Genomic DNA, 16,246 nt, shown 5'->3' on the forward strand with positions numbered 1-16,246 from the left:
AAGACACACTGCACAATGCCCAGCTTTTCATGTGGGTGTTGGAGATCCAAGCTCAAGTGCTCAGGTTTGTGCAGCAGGCACCTAACTGATGGAGCCATCTTATCAGCACCCCATAATGCTACCTTTCTTATGCCATTTCCTCTCATTTGAAGCAGCATTTGAAAGTATGTTTTAAAATACCTAAATGCCACACGATGAATTAACAAAAATCATAACAGAATGGACTCTTTTCTTTCACTTGGATATATGTTCGCTGTTAAACACACACTTGTCAGATAATGTAGAGTTATAAAAATGTTATCATTTTGTCTGGTAGAGAAATGAACCTGCTCAATCAAATAAACATCATACAAACAACAACAACAAACCAAACCAAAAGAGACTGGGAAGACTGAGACAGGAGGATAACCAGAAGTTTAAGGCCAACCTGGGCTTCATGGCAAGACCCTGTCTCAAACTAACTAACCAACCAATCCATATCTACTATGTTTAATGCAGAGAGAATAAACAGTTTCCAAGACCAAGAGTAAGACAAGGAGGTTTGCAATAAAGTTCTAGCAGGAACAATCAAGAAAGAAAATTAAATCATTTAAAATACTATCAGAAGTAATAAACTCACAGGAAGCATGATCAACACACAAAACAAAGTATATTCCTCTATATGAGCAATTAATATGCCAATATTTAAGAAATTAGTGCCTTTATAACAGTAATTCTTCCAAACCACAAGGAAAACACATGGGTATAAACTAAACAAAGTAAGTAGTAACTTCTCATTTCCAGTCAGCATGTAAGGGCTGAGAATTGTCATCCACTCACAGAACAAGGAGAGTGTTGAACAAACTAAACGCCAACAGTTCTGAAATCCATTGGAGAACAGGGGTTACAGGGCAAATCATCATCTGTAAAACTGGACAGACAGACAGGTGCAATGAGTTTACTAAGACAGAAACGTTAATATTTCTGTGTGGTGGTAAACGTCTATCATCTTGGAAGCAGAGAGACTGAGCCAAGTGAATCACAAGTTAGTTCCAGGCTACAAGACAAGAACCCACCTCATAGAACAAACAAAATCGGGATGAGAAGCTGGTCATGGAGAAGAAAAACCTAAACTGTAACCTGATAGGCTCCTGAGGGCTGTGTGGTCAAGGTCTGAGAGTAGGAAATTCCAAGAGGGCCCAGCCCGTGGTGGGAGGAGCCAACTTCCTTGAGTTTGTCTCTAAGGAGCTTTTTAGGGCCCCACAGTGATGGTCAACAAGGGGTTGCCTCATACACACAACTGGTGAAAGGGAACAGTAACTGTATTGAAATAAGCCCAGAATATCTGTTCTTAAACAAACAACAACAACAAAAACAAACCAACTGACTGAAAAGAAATCTTTTCAATGGAACCTAACTAGGCAGCCATCTCAAAAAAGAAGGCACTTTACCACACCTTAACTGAATAGCCAACTCTTCCAGCCTCCTGTCTCAGAGGGGAAAGGCCCAGGAAACACCTGTGAGGGCCACGACCCAGAACACAGACATTCCTGAGACTGCGACCTAATTACGGGATCACAGAATGCTTTCATGCCCTCTGTCATCATAGGGCTCCTACAGGCTATAACGTAGAGAAGAGCAGTTCTCAGGCCTTATTTAAGAAGTCTCTAGCAGACGAAGGGATGACACACTAACTGACAGCACTTGCTGCTATTGCAGGGGATCAGAGTTTAGTTTCCAGCACCCATGTCAAGCAGCTCAGAACTGCCTGCTAACCACAGCTCCAAAGGTCTCTATTGTCCTCATCTGGTCTCTGACATCTTCCTCTGGCAACTCATCTGCATATGAGCACAAACATAGACACATTAAAGAAAAAAAAATAAAACATGACAAATCTTTAAAAGCCCTTAAAACCAACAGAAATAAAGGAGGACAAAATCTATACATATAGTCAAACTGCAGAACATCAAAAAGAAACTGGTAACTTCCCACATTACTCATAGGCAAGTATAAGAGTGGTGTGGGAAGTACTTCTGTATATGTGTTACTTTTATTGGTTAATGAATAAAGCTGCTTTGGCCTATAGCAGGGCAGAATATAGCCAGACTGAAAAAGATGTAGGCAGAATCAAGAGATACCATGTAGTTGCCAAAGGAGACAGACACCCAGGAACTTTACCGGTAAACCACGAGCCTCATGGTAAAATATAAAATAATAGGAATGGGTTAATTTAAGATGTTCGAGTTAGTTAGGAATATGCTAGAGTCATTGGCCAAGCAGTGTTGTAATTAATATTATTAGTTTCTATGTTATTATTTGGGTCTGGGCAGCCAGGAAATGAACGAGCAGTCTCCACCTACATAGGAGTGACTGGAACCACACTGAAACAGGCCTACTGCTCCCTGAACAGCCAGAGAATTACTACCCTACTCAGCAATATCACTGCTAAGTATATATGCATGAGAAATAAAAATCTCTGTCCATATGAAAATGTGTATGGATATGAATTTTCATAACAGGATCATTATAATGGCCACAAAAGATGGAAATAACCCAAATATCCATTAACAACAAGGTACCAGTTAGAATAAGAAAACTGTAGAATGTATCCATGAATTGCAACCAAGAGGAATTACATTTTCATGCATGCTACTATATGGACACTACCTGAAAATGTTATGCAAAATACCAATGATAAAAGAGTACATATTATGATTCCCTTTATATGAACTCTACAAGGTAGAAAACAGAGTCAGAAAGTAGATTAGCCGGGGTAGGTGGGGTGAGGACTAAGAGCTCTACAATTGGCTACATGATGCTGGATGTACAGCTGTGACCATATAAACCAGAGAGTGTCAAACCGTACATTGTAAGGTGTGGGTTGAATGGCATACGAATGTATCTCAGGAAATCTCTTACAATAAAACCATGCCCTTCATGGTTCAGGGCCTGTGTCCCTGTCCACGGTCACTGACGCCAGCCTTCAGTGCAGTTCAGCAACACACCAAGCTTCCAAGCTCTTACATGAAAATGTAGTGGGGAGTGGAGAGGCCTCTAGGGCCTTGCATGCATGTTCCCATCTACCTGGAACACTCAGGTCCCTTCTTTCTTTGGCCAGTTCATACATGATCTTTAGATATTGTCTTATTCATGAATTTATATATAAATGTAGAAGCCAGGCATGGTGGCACATCCCTTTAATCCCAGTATTTGGGAGACAGAGGCAGGTGGTGAGTTTGAGGCCAGCCTAGCCTACAGGGCAATTTCCAGGACAGCCAGAGATACACAAATAAACCCCATCTCAAAAAACAGAATCAAATCAAACCAAGCCTAACAACCAAAAAAAAAAAAAAAAACAAAAAAAAACAACCATTTACATGGGGCTGGAGAGATGGCTTAGTAGTTAAGAGCACTGAGTGCTCTTCCAGAGGACCTAGGTTCAATTCCCACATGGCAGCTCACAACTTCCTCTAACTCCAGTTCCAGGGATTTGTCACCCTCACACAGACATACACACAGGCAAAACACCAATGCACATATAATAAAATAAAGTCAATCATTTAAAAAAACAAATAACTTTAAAAGTTTTAAGTAATAACAACAATTAAAGAAAAACAGGCCATGAATTTGGGAGGGAGGATATATGAAAAGGGTGGCAGGGAGGAGAGGTAAGAAATGACACAACTATTTTAATGAAAAATAAATATACATATTTAATTTTTTAAAAGGAGGGGAAACTGTCATTTGTCTTGTAGTCGTTGCTAACCTTCCTGTCTCAGAGGCAATCAGTGAGCTGTCTCAGTGCTGTCCTCAGTGGCTTCCCAATGACCTGTTCAGTTGTTTGGATCACCCACTAGACTCGGCCTACTTTCTTGTGTCTGGGCCTACAGAAAGCAAATGACAAGTACTTTTTGAAGATTAGGATAAACCAATCATCTGTTTTGTGAACCTCTGCCATCTCATAATAAGGGTTAAAAAAAAGTCCCCTTCTAAGAAGAGTCACATAATACTGGAAATATTTAATGCTAAGAAAAAAAGTACTGACACATAATTTAACTAACAAAATACATGAGGTAGTTAATGTTCAGACATGCTAAGCAAACTCTGAAATGGCAAATAATGATCTGTCTTATGTGGATAAGCATTTTTCAGATATATCCATGTTTAAATTGACAGGAAAATAGAGATTTTTAAGTAAGTCTTTTATTTATTCTTTGGCAACTTTGTAAGATGTATACAGTGTGTCTTATTAGGGTTTTTATTGCTGTCAAGAGACACGATGACCCCACTGCAGCTCATAAAGGAAAACATTTAACTGGAGCTGGCTTACAGTTCAGGGTTTAGTCTGTTACATTATGGTAGGAAGCACAATGAATGGCAGACATGGTGCTAGAGAAGGAGCTGAGAGCTCTACATCTGAATTGGCAGGCAGCTGGGAGACCCAGGACCTGGCTTGAGCATCTGAAACTTGAAGTCCACAGTCAGTGACATGGGACACACAAGGCCACACCTACTCCAACAAGGCCATACTTCCCAATAGTGTCACTCCCTATACCCTATGGGGGTCATTTTCATTCAAACCACCACACAATGTATTTGATCACCTCCACCTCCCCATTTCCACTCTAATATATCCCTCCCCACTTTCATGTGCATCCCCAACAACCTCCCTGCCCATGTTTGTTGTGATCCAATGAGTCCAACTGGTATTGCCTGTTGGAATGTGGACTGATCTTGTTGGTTTGACCTTGTGCAGGTGACCACAGCTGCAGTGAACTCCAGACTGCAACAGCTCTATCATGCCCAAAAGACAGCAGGAAAATCCAGCTTTGATTCTCAAATACTTCTTCCTATTTGAATCTTCTCCTGCAGTGATGCATGACAGGTTGTAAATATCTACTTACGGGAAGGTCTGCAAAATTAAGCCCAAGAGAATACTAGCTTGGTGCATTCTTACCAATGATGGATCAGGACAGTTAGTATAGATTCCATCTAGAGTCTGAAATGACATGTGATGGCCTTTGTATAGATTTTCTTCAGTGATCCAATGAGTCCAACTGGTATTGCCTGTTGGAATGTGGACTGATCTTGTTGGTTTGACCTTGTGCAGGTGACCACAGCTGCAGTGAACTCCAGACTGCAACAGCTCTATCATGCCCAAAAGACAGCAGGAAAATCCAGCTTTGATTCTCAAATACTTCTTCCTATTTGAATCTTCTCCTGCAGTGATGCATGACAGGTTGTAAATATCTACTTACGGGAAGGTCTGCAAAATTAAGCCCAAGAGAATACTAGCTTGGTGCATTCTTACCAATGATGGATCAGGACAGTTAGTATAGATTCCATCTAGAGTCTGAAATGACATGTGATGGCCTTTGTATAGATTTTCTTCATGGTTAATGGACTTGAAAAGCATTTTGCCAGGAAATTTTCAGAATTTGGGCATAGGATAGAAGCATGAGCTTATGGCAGGAGGAAGCTGAGGAATTCGTCTTTCTACACTATCAGTAGTTTTTGTGAAGATGCTTAGCAATTTGCTAATTAAGAAATTCCCTTCCAGAGGACCAAACACCTGCCTAAAAGCCTCTGAAAATGCAATGGCATATTTTCTTTTGAGCAGATCTCAGTGTGTAGAGTTCCAGGCCAGCTGATGCTAAATATCACAATTTGAAGTCTAAATTAATGGAAAAGTAAATGTTGAAAACAGAAGAGTTCTAAACAAAGGTAAAGCAGCTTTCCTTAAACCACAAACTAGCAATAATACACATGACATTAAGGTGAGCTGATTTCTCACCGCCAGGCAGCAGACTAAATGGCAACTTAACCGAGGAGGAACTACAGGAACCCTCTTTCATTTTATGAATCATGCTTACATCTAACAGTTCAGAGAAAGAAAGCTTTTACAATCAGAGGTATTTCAAATGTCAGGAATGCGCATTAAACAATCTGCCTTCGTGGCTTTAAACAGCATGAACACTCCAGAAGGACAGAGAGGAAATGCTTTGGTGACGTGTGCTCGCTCAAGTTCTCGGGAGGAAAGCTAACTGAAGGGTAAACGCAGAGCAAGAGCTGTGGGAACTATAGTCTTCTGAGAAGCAAAGTTTTTGAAACATCAAACTTAAAAGAAATACCACGAAGTAAATTATATATAGCAATTCCAAAAGCAGACTCAGTATGCTAATAGGTCAGTTAAAAAGGAAGCAATTGTTTCAGAAATAAGCTTAAAATAAACTTTGATTTTTTTGAGTATTCAATTGTGTGCTTCTGATGTTAAAAAATCCTTTCTCAATCCCAGAGTTCTTATCGATAATGGGGCTGCAATAATTACAACACATACATTAAAACTTCTACTGCATGCAACTAAATAATTACAATAAGAAGGCACATTTATAGTTATGTGTGCAGTAGTTATAGGATTTAATGCCATGTGGCCATAGTGGCCAACCTGTAATTCCAGCATTTTGAAGGAGAAGACAGGGGATCCCAGGCGCAAGATGGCTAGAGAGACTAGCTGTATAGGAGCTCTCTGAGTTCAGCTGAAATTCTGCCTCAATGAATAGGGTGGACAGTGATTGAGAAAGACTTCCAACTTCAACTTCAGGTCTCCACACCATGTATAGGTACACAAACACATCTGTACACACATGAATACACATCTAATTGCATGAAAATGTGTATAGTATCCACATGTTCCACAACCTAGGATTCAACCAATCCCATATTGAAAATATTTAAGGGGTAAGAGAAGGGAACAAAACTGCACCTATACTGAGGATACTAACAGCTTATATTTTTCCTTGCCATTAACCCCTAAAACATTACAATGCACAACGATTTACTCAGCTTTTCCACTGCATTATGCATCATAAATAATTGAGATGAAAAAACAAACAGAAGGAGAATCTGGTTTATTAGCAGATAGTATTCAGTATTACATCACAGACTTGGGCATCATGGCAGTGGCTGCTGACCCCAATCACCCATGGGCACTGAAGAATGAATGAATACATACATGTATATAACGCTCAGTAAAATGATTCTATTCTGGAAACTGGAAAACAAGAATGAAAATTGCTGTGGGAATTCCTTTTTGCTAATAGCTTTTTGGATAGCAGCCTTAGGGTACGGTTTCTGTGTGAGAATATGATCTCTTATGAAGGAGAGGAAGGGTCTCTTGCTTTCTTGGGAGGTGGGAGCAGAAGCAAGCTTGTGCAGCTGTTCACATCTCTCCGGTAAAGCGGCGGGACATGGCAGCTTCCACCTTGTTCTGTATTCTGTGAGTCTGTTTCCCTTTGAATTCCCATTTCCTTTTGTGTCCCATAATAAAGACAATGTGTAACTCTTGCATTATCTCTCGCTTTAGAAAATCTGGATAGTTTAATTGAAAATAAAAATTTCTATTATCACCTATATATACTTTTGTTTTCTGGGTGAGAGACCATGCATTTCTTGAATTGGATGGTAGTACCTAGGAAAATAACAACTCACTGTGAATCTAGAAACGTGCAGGTATAATGAAAACTGTATTCAAGTGTTCTACTCAGGGTTATGGTTAACGAGCCATAATAAAAGCCCTGGAGATGATCTGTTGGCTTAGCCTGTCAAGTATCTGCAAAGGACAGAGACATTTTCATACTGAGGCAGAGTCGCTGCAGGCAAGGACTAGGGCAAGAAACAAATTAGAGATTCAGTCTTCTTGGGATTGCACAATGGAGAAGGTGTTTAGCAGTTTTCTTTCTCACTTCTCAAATGGGATCTCAAGTGTTTCAGTTCAGAAAAAAAAAAACAAAACAAAAAACTAGTTCTGTCCTCAATTCTACCTTAAAATGCTAATACTGAAATAAAGGCCACTCAGGCTGGGGAGATGCCTCAGTGGTGAAAGCACTTTCTGTGCAAGTGTGAGGACTGGAGTTCAGATTCTAAGAACCCAGGCATCCCAGAATCAAGACGGCTAGAGAGACTAGCTGTATAGGAGCTCTCTGGGTTCAGCTGAAATTCTGCCACAATGAATAGGGTGGACGGTGATTAAAAAGACTTCCAACTTCGACCTCAGGTCTCCTCACATGTGTACAGACAGGTACACAAACACACTTGCACACACACAATACACATACACACATGTACACATAAAGAAAATAAAGGGCACTCAAAAATCACAAAGTTAGAGAGAAAGGGACAATAGTTTTCAGTATACTGCCAACATGGACAGTATACTGAGTGCTTCTGAGAGCCACAATACAGTATTACTACTTCATATGGGCTCATTTGACTCTCAATTTAACTGAACAAGGGACCTAATAACAAGTTATGTACTTAGTTGTTAGCTAGGAAGGACTGGCTAGGAAATGTACCAGGTCTGCTTCCAGTCGGGTTCACAGTTTATTATTTGGGAATATCTGGGCAGAACAGTTCAATTTTTCTTGAATATTTATCTAAAGACAAAATCTTAGAAACCCCAGCAAAGATATTTCACTAATACTGACATTTACAAGGTGGGACATTTCCCATGAAGAGCTATTTTGGATAGAAAACTGTAAAGTAATCTAGTGCTTTTGTACTTAATAAAGTAAGTATAGGGGCTGGAGAGATGGCTCAGTGGTTAAGAGCATTGCCTGTTCTTCCAAAGGTCATGAGTTCAATTCCCAGCAACCACATGGTGGTTCACAACCATCTGTAACGAGATCTGCTGCCCTCTTCTGGTCTGCAGACACACAGAGATAGAATATTGTATACATAATAAATAAATAAATAAATAAATAAATATTTAAAAAAAATAAAGTAAGTATAGCATTACTTTATAGTTTTAGTTCTGATAAAAAGCACATTTTCAAATTAATATAGTTGCCAATCTTACTTTCTTTTAAAATTGTATAGAAACCTTGGGCCTAGACCTTCATGACAATTTCTCTGATATATTACATAAAATTACTTTTTAGAGCCACACATTACAATGACTTCTCAGGGATAGTTTAAAAAAAAAGAAATTCCATTTGATTAAGCTCATTAAAGAAGAGATTTTTCAAAATAATGTAATTTAAAAATTGTTTGGAGACTTATCACATAAAATAAGAAACATCCAACCAAAATTGTCAGCAGTTCTGTTCCTCCCATCAGTTTCCTCAGTGCAACCCAGCAGGGCCTGGCTCCCCAAGTTATTTACACTTTCCCTAATCATCCCCTTTCCACAGGACACGGAGCTCAGTAACAACTGGCTAGTACACTTTTATTTCATCACTATTTTATTTGCCTTCCTTAACGGGTGAACCATCTCAAACTAGGTTCCCCCAAAGCTCATGCAAACCCACAGATCCAGCAACTGCACTCATCACCACTCTCTTCCTCCGTCTCTACATTGTCTCACACAAACACAAACTATCAATAAGTCAGTGTCTATGAGAATGCAGCTCCAGCACATAAAAGTACTTAGTTATTGGTATCAGATAGATCTAAAATTAAACGATCCTGGAACCAGTTAAAACTCAGGAAACTAGTTGCTGGTGAAGTAGAAGGAATGAGAATGTAGACCAGAACTGTCAGGTAATCTTAAGAGATTATCAACTGCTCTTTGAGAAGGCAGAGTTGTAAAAGGTGGGTATGGTTGCAGGGAATTAAATTCTTTCGTGGGAGGGTAGGGACGCAGGGTTTCTCTGTATACAGCCCTGGCTATCTTGGAGCTCTGTAGAAGAGACTGAACTTGAACTCAGAAATCTGCACCTGCCTGTGCCTCTGCCTCCCAAGTGCTGGGATTAAAGGCTTGTGCCACCATGCCTTTAGAGAAGGTTCAAAACTGTGGTTCGAATGCTCCCAGTAAAGGAAGGGGAGTACTAAACAGACCAGGGTGCTGGGGCAGGACCCACCTGAAAGGCCATAGATTCCTTCTCTGAGCATGAGCGGCTCTAGGAGGACTGCACCTACAGGGGGCAGTGTTTCTCTGAAATTCTTATTGTCCTCAGGCTGTATCTCATTAAGGGAACACAACCAAAGTTCTCTGTTTAAATGCTACAGGTCATCTGAGCAGGTAAAGGCTCTTGCTGCCAAGTCGGAAAGCTAGTCTGGTTCCCAGGACCCACATGGTGGTGTAAGCAGAGGATGGACTCCCAAGGCTGTGCTCTTGTCACCACATGCATGCCATCTCCCCACAAATAACAGAAGAACTTGTAAGTGTTTGTTGTTGTTGTTTGGAGACAGGGTCTCTCTATGAAGCCCTGGCTGTCCTGGAACACACTATGTACACCAGGCTAGCCTTGAATTTACAGAGATCACCTGCCTCTGCCTCCTGTAATAAAGTTTTTTTTTTAAGCTAAATGAGTTAACTTTTTTCCTTAATAGTCATATTATCAATTTGGTATATATTTCTGTTACCCAATTTTAATTTGTATTTGGTGTTAGAATTTACTTTTTGTAGAAGTTTTTAAGTTTTTGAATATATGAGACACGCACATAATCCAAACAGAAAGAACTCCTAATTCACTAAAGTGGTGGCTCTGTTCTCATATAAGCTCTGCATCGGCTGGAGTGCCTATTCCAGTGCGGCGACATCTACACTTACAACATAAAAGTACATAGTATTTATAGTCAACTCTAAGACAGCTGCTTGGAGCTACTAAAAAGACTATAGCTATGGTGGCACACGCCTTTAACCCCAGAACTTAGAAGGCAGAGGCAGGTGGATCTCTGTGAGTTCAAGGCCAGCCTGGTCTACAAAGTGAGTTCTAAGACAGTCAGAGCTGCACAGGGAAACCCTGTTTCAAAACCAAAACCAAAACCAAAGTTCTTCAAGAGTTAGCCCATAAATTTTGTATGTGTGCACACTTGTAATCCTCAAACAGACCTTTGAGTTATGTTGCGCATGAACACATGCTAAGGAATGGCCCAGGCAGAATCTGACCTCAAGCTCCAGACCAGCTTTGTATGATGTAGAGGACTGAATTTCGGGGCCTTCAATTTTTTGGTCATAGTAAAAGGTTTCTGAAAACCCAATAAACAAAAATCAGACAACAACCCTGAGGTGTTTTCAGTCATGCTGGCCTGTGTTCTGCACCCTTGTTTCTAAACACATCTGTATTACATGTCTTTCCATGCAAAGCGAACAACACTGGCTGAGATACCTCAGTTCAGGTTTGAGACTCCTCTATGTTGTGAACTGTGGTGTTTTTATTGTACACACAGACATTTCTGAACATAATGGAAAACAAAGACTTTTAGTGTTTTCCTATTATTCTTCAGCATTTATCAAATTATCTTTGGAGTACACTATGTCAAAAAATGTTTGATTTTAAAAACTGTTTTAGTTGCTGACTTCAGTTTCATTAATGAAAAGTCATCAAATGAATTTTGGCTTGGGATTAGGACAGAACCGCCAAGCACTCCTGCAATGCAGAACCTACAGCTGCCACTTTGTACCATGCATTATGTGAAGTAGCATTCTCAGCACTGACAATCATCAAACCAAAATACTGATCAGCTGAACAATGCCGATGACACTCTATGCCTTACTGTAGCAAATATTCAGCCAAGACGGAATTCTCCATGCAAAATAAGTACGTCCTTCTCATCAATATGTAAATTTGCTTTTGTCTTTGTTATACAGTAAAATTATATGTATACTAACGAGTTATTTTAAAAATAAATTTCTTGGGGCTGGAAAGATAGCTCAGTGGTTTAGAGTATGAGAGCATGGGTTTAGTTTCCAGCACACTTGTCTGGTAGCTCATAATCGCCTGTAACTCCAGCTTCAGGGGATGCCACACCCTCTCCTGGCCTCTGTGGACACTGCACTCATGTGTGGACACACACACACACAATTAAAAACAAAAATCTTAGAATAAGTGTGACTAATTACAATGTTGAATGTTTAGTTTGCACACTTCTTCCACAAGCCTACTATGATGCTTAATACTGTCCACTCGACAAGGTCTAGAACCACCTATGAGATAAATCTCGGGCATGTCTATAAGGAGTTTTAGAAAGGGTTAATTGATGTCAGAAGACTCATCCTAGATGTGGGCGACATCATTCCAGGGGCAAAGGTCCTTGACTGAATAAAGAGAAGAGGAGCTACAAACCAATTCATCTATCTCTGATGCAAATACAAAATAAAATAAAATAAAATTGAAAACATTTTGCAGATACAAAATGCTGCCTGCTTCTACCTTCCCTGCACGACAGACTGACCCTCAAACTGTAAGTCAAAACAAGCCTCTCCTTTCTTAAGCCACATTTGTCAGGTATTTTGTTAAAGCAATGAGGAAAATTAACACATACACCTACATACGTGGTTCCTGGTGCAATGGGGTTGCTATTGGAGAGTAAACATGAGCAATCTGCCCTCCCTCAATCCCCAAATACAGGGTCTTGCTTTGAACCCGTAGCTGGCCTGGGCTGTGCAGTCCAGGGCAGCCTCTAAGTTGTACTGCTCCTCCTTGCCTAGAATCCCAAATGCCGGGACTACGGTGTGCTCTCCTATGCTTTTCCCTTGCATTCTTAGCTAACCACATACTTCTTGCTATAAATGTGTCATAGGACATAAAACTTCTATGGAACAAATAAGAAATATGCATCCTTAGGAAAACCACTATATCATACTTTGCCATGATTCATACAATTTTCAAAGATACTAGATAAATATGCCCTGAATCTCTTGTGTGTCTATGCATGTATGAATATTAGTCCAAAACAATTGCATTAGTCAATGTCAATAAATTCAATCAACATTTATTTAAAAAAAAACCCCTCCTTCAAGCCCCATTGAAGTGACTGAATATTCAGACAGACAGATAAATTAGAATTATATAGCAGCATGGGGAAAGGGCAAGGACTTGTCAGAAAAGCACAAAGTTAATAAGTTTCTGGGATGTCTAAAAGAGAAGCAGACTAACAGAAAGGGAGCTACTGTCGCTGTATCAACATGGGCAAAAGATGGTCATTTTTATTACAGAAGTGAATGGATTCTCCAAAAACACCCAGCAAAACCACCAGGTCAGAAAACCAGCAGCTGAGTTCAGGAACAGGCTGTGCAACAAGTCAGTGGGAAATGAGCACTGGGAACGGCACTTTCCGACTGGGTATGGACTGCTTGAATAGTCAGATTGGGAACTTGCTGCAACTGGCTCTTGAGAAAGAGGGCAGAGAACAGTGAGCCATGAAGGAAAATAAACACGCTATTATAGTTAACTCTGGGCTAAAAAGGGACTAAAATATTGTCAACCACTTCCAGAGGCAAAAAATAAATAAAAGAAATAGCACAGTGCAGGAAACCTATAATGCACCACCACCTCTGATAACAAGAATGTTAAATCTTTTTTTTTTTTTTGGATTTTTGAGACAGGATTTCTCTGGAACTAGCTCTTGTAGGCCTCGAACTCACAAAGATCCTTCTGCTTCTGCCTCCCGAGTGCTGGGATTAAAGGCGTGCGCCACCACCGCCCGGCAAGAATGTCAAATCTTAAGTGCTTTTTTGGTTCATGAAAGTCAACACTGGGTGCTCACACCACTGTATGACATGTGACTCTTTGCAAACCTTATTGGGATGTTGGCACATTACCTGTCTGACATGAAAAAAAGGGAGAATTAAAACATTGCATTGTGTTTATTTACATAAGTAAAGAGCTACAGGATGATCTTAAGGACTAGTTTAGGAATCTAACTAGTATTGACCAAGGTAACTGATCAACCTATATATTATAATATATATTTCATCTTATATTGTTTTAAAGTTGGGAATGATATAGGGTAGCTATACCTTATTTTTCAAATGAAAACCACTGATGTATAAAAAAAATTAGTCTATGAATACATAACTATTGAAGAACTTTATATATGCGTATATATATATATATATATATATATATATATATATATATATATATATGAAACAGTCCTCTCTCCTGAATCCCAGCCCCTTTCCCCTTGGGCGTTCTTACCCTTCCTTCATACAGAACATATCTAAAACAAACTCCTCACCCAGCCACTGCATTCTGCACGCGCCTACTCCTACTCTTCAACTCCGGTTCAAAACCTTTGTGTCAACCATAACACCTCCTTTTTTCCTGCCATCTGCAAGCCTAGGCTGAACACTACCTAATATAAAAAGAATAACACATCATATCCCCTTTCTCAAGGAACTTTTTAAAAATTCTGTACTGTAATAGCTGGGTATGGTGGCTCACATCTGAAATCCCAGCACCAGGCAAGCTTAAGAAGGAGAATTATACTGAGTTCAAGTCTAGCTTGTAACTTACAGGGCTATTGTGTAAGACCTTGTCTCAAAAGAAACCAAAGCAAGAAAAATCTGTCTGTCTGTCTGTCTGTCTGTCTACCTACCTATACATACACACACACACACACACACACACACACATATATATATGTGTGTGTGTGTGTTGCAACACACAAATCTATCTACATAAACATATGTATATATGTTGCAAGAAACACACAAATAACCAAGACACAGGCATGGTCGTGGCACCTCAAGAAATGTGCAAGTTGTTAAGGTGAAATCACAAAGGCTTTATAGAGAAGCCAGTTGAAGATGCTTGCCAGATGGGCAGGATGCAGATAAAATAGTGATCAGAATGAACATGAGGGCTTTGCAGGCTGAGAAAATTTAAGTAAAATATCTGAGGTAAGAAGAGAGCTGTACTTGGAACATAGTAACAAAGAGATGTTAGAATACAGAGCTCTTTAAGGAGAAAATGGGACCAAAGATTGAGGACAGAGTGAGCCATGCTCATAACTGCCAAGTGCCTTTTGTTTTATGCACGCAGATGCACTCGTGGTGTCTGTCCAAGTACACATGCAGTGTTAAAGGCTAGGATCAGCTCTGCGGGCAAGTCCCATAACTCTTTCATCCCTCTGCATGGTGAAAACAGTACTTACATAAGGATATTGCGAGGATTAAATTAGTTAACACAGATAAAGCCTGGAACAGTATCTGTCACAAAGTGCTATGCTAAGTATTTACTATGATTATGCTTGTACTCTGAAAAGATAAAATTAGCAGCAATGTAGAGAAATAGACTGGAACAGAAATTTCTTTGCTGTACCTCCTTTACTCATGCAGTTCCACCTTCAAGGACAAGTACTGCAGAAGACCTCATGATTATTTAAATATGCATTATTAAATGTGTCACCTGTTATGTTTAAAACCTACTTCCTTTTCAATCATCTGGACCATCTGGACTATTTTATCTTTGCGGAGTACAGGTACTTCAAGGATAATTTTTTTTCATGTGCTTAAATATAATCTTCTAAATAGGAGCTGGAGGAGGCTTGGTGGTTGAAAGTACCTGTTTTTCATGCAGAAGACTGGGTTCAATTCCAGCACCCACACAGTGGCTCACAACACTCTGTAATTCTTAGTTCCACTGTATCTGGAGTTGTCTTCTGACCTCAATAGACACTAGCCATGCAAGTGGTATACATATAAAGATGCAAGCAAAAACATTCATATGCATCAAATAAATAAATCTAAAAAACTCTCAGGGCTAGAGAGACAGCTCAGTGATTAAGAAGAGCACTGGTTACTTTTTGAGAAGATCTGATTTGATTCTCAGTCTACATGGCAGCCTACAGCCATATGTAACTTCTATTCCAGGGGATCCAACACCCTCTTCTGGCCTCCATAAGCACCAGACTCACAGAAGGTACACCAGCATACAAGCAGGCAAAACACCATACACATAAAATAAATGAAATATTTTTAAATTTAAAAATTCTTCTGAGTATTCAATACAAGTTCATTTTGAACCAAAACACTTCTGTATCTTTTGTTGTGAGAATGGAAATAAGTCCAGTGATTTAGGGAATACCTGTGGGAACAGCAAGGAACATTCGTAATAAGATAAAGATTTGCTTTATCAAAATGATGGAAATTAATAAAGGAAATAGTCACATTTTGCATCATCTATGAGGGGCTTGAGACACGCCATTGCAAGTTAGTGAACTGATTAATGCAAGTGACCTGAAGTTCTTAAAGAGAACTTCTACCAGCAAGGGTGAAACTGACCCCCTGAGGCTACAAAGTAAACAGTATCTTGCAAACAAAGAGCCTAAACAAACTGCTCTTCCCTTTTCTTATCTGAGTCATCCAACAGCACTTTTCTTTACTCCTGTTTAATCTCTGGCTATAGGCTAAGGCCTTAGCTGAGCAGATCTATATTAAAGTCAGCAGCTGCCTTCTGCTCAATATATACAGCAGCAAGTGTCAAAATGCCAAATGTGACATTTTATTTATAGCTGAGTCACATAAAGAATCACATAAAAA

General features: G+C 39.7%; 1 protein-coding gene and 1 non-coding gene across 2 annotated transcripts in view; one reads left to right on the forward strand and one right to left on the reverse strand.

Moving 5' to 3' along the window:
• The window catches only part of Mosmo (modulator of smoothened), a 57,501-nt gene that overhangs the window by 31,597 nt on the left and 9,658 nt on the right, over nucleotides 1-16,246 (reverse strand). The window lies entirely within an intron of this gene.
• Nucleotides 13,428-13,532, forward strand: LOC121458187. Its single transcript, XR_005975825.1, has one exon. It is a non-coding gene; the product is annotated as a small nucleolar RNA U13 (small nucleolar RNA).

The sequence above is a fragment of the Microtus oregoni genome, unplaced genomic scaffold (assembly GCF_018167655.1).
Source record: "Microtus oregoni isolate MIOR12 unplaced genomic scaffold, Mior012 000016F_ref0000370, whole genome shotgun sequence".
Classification (NCBI taxonomy): Eukaryota; Metazoa; Chordata; class Mammalia; order Rodentia; family Cricetidae; genus Microtus; species Microtus oregoni.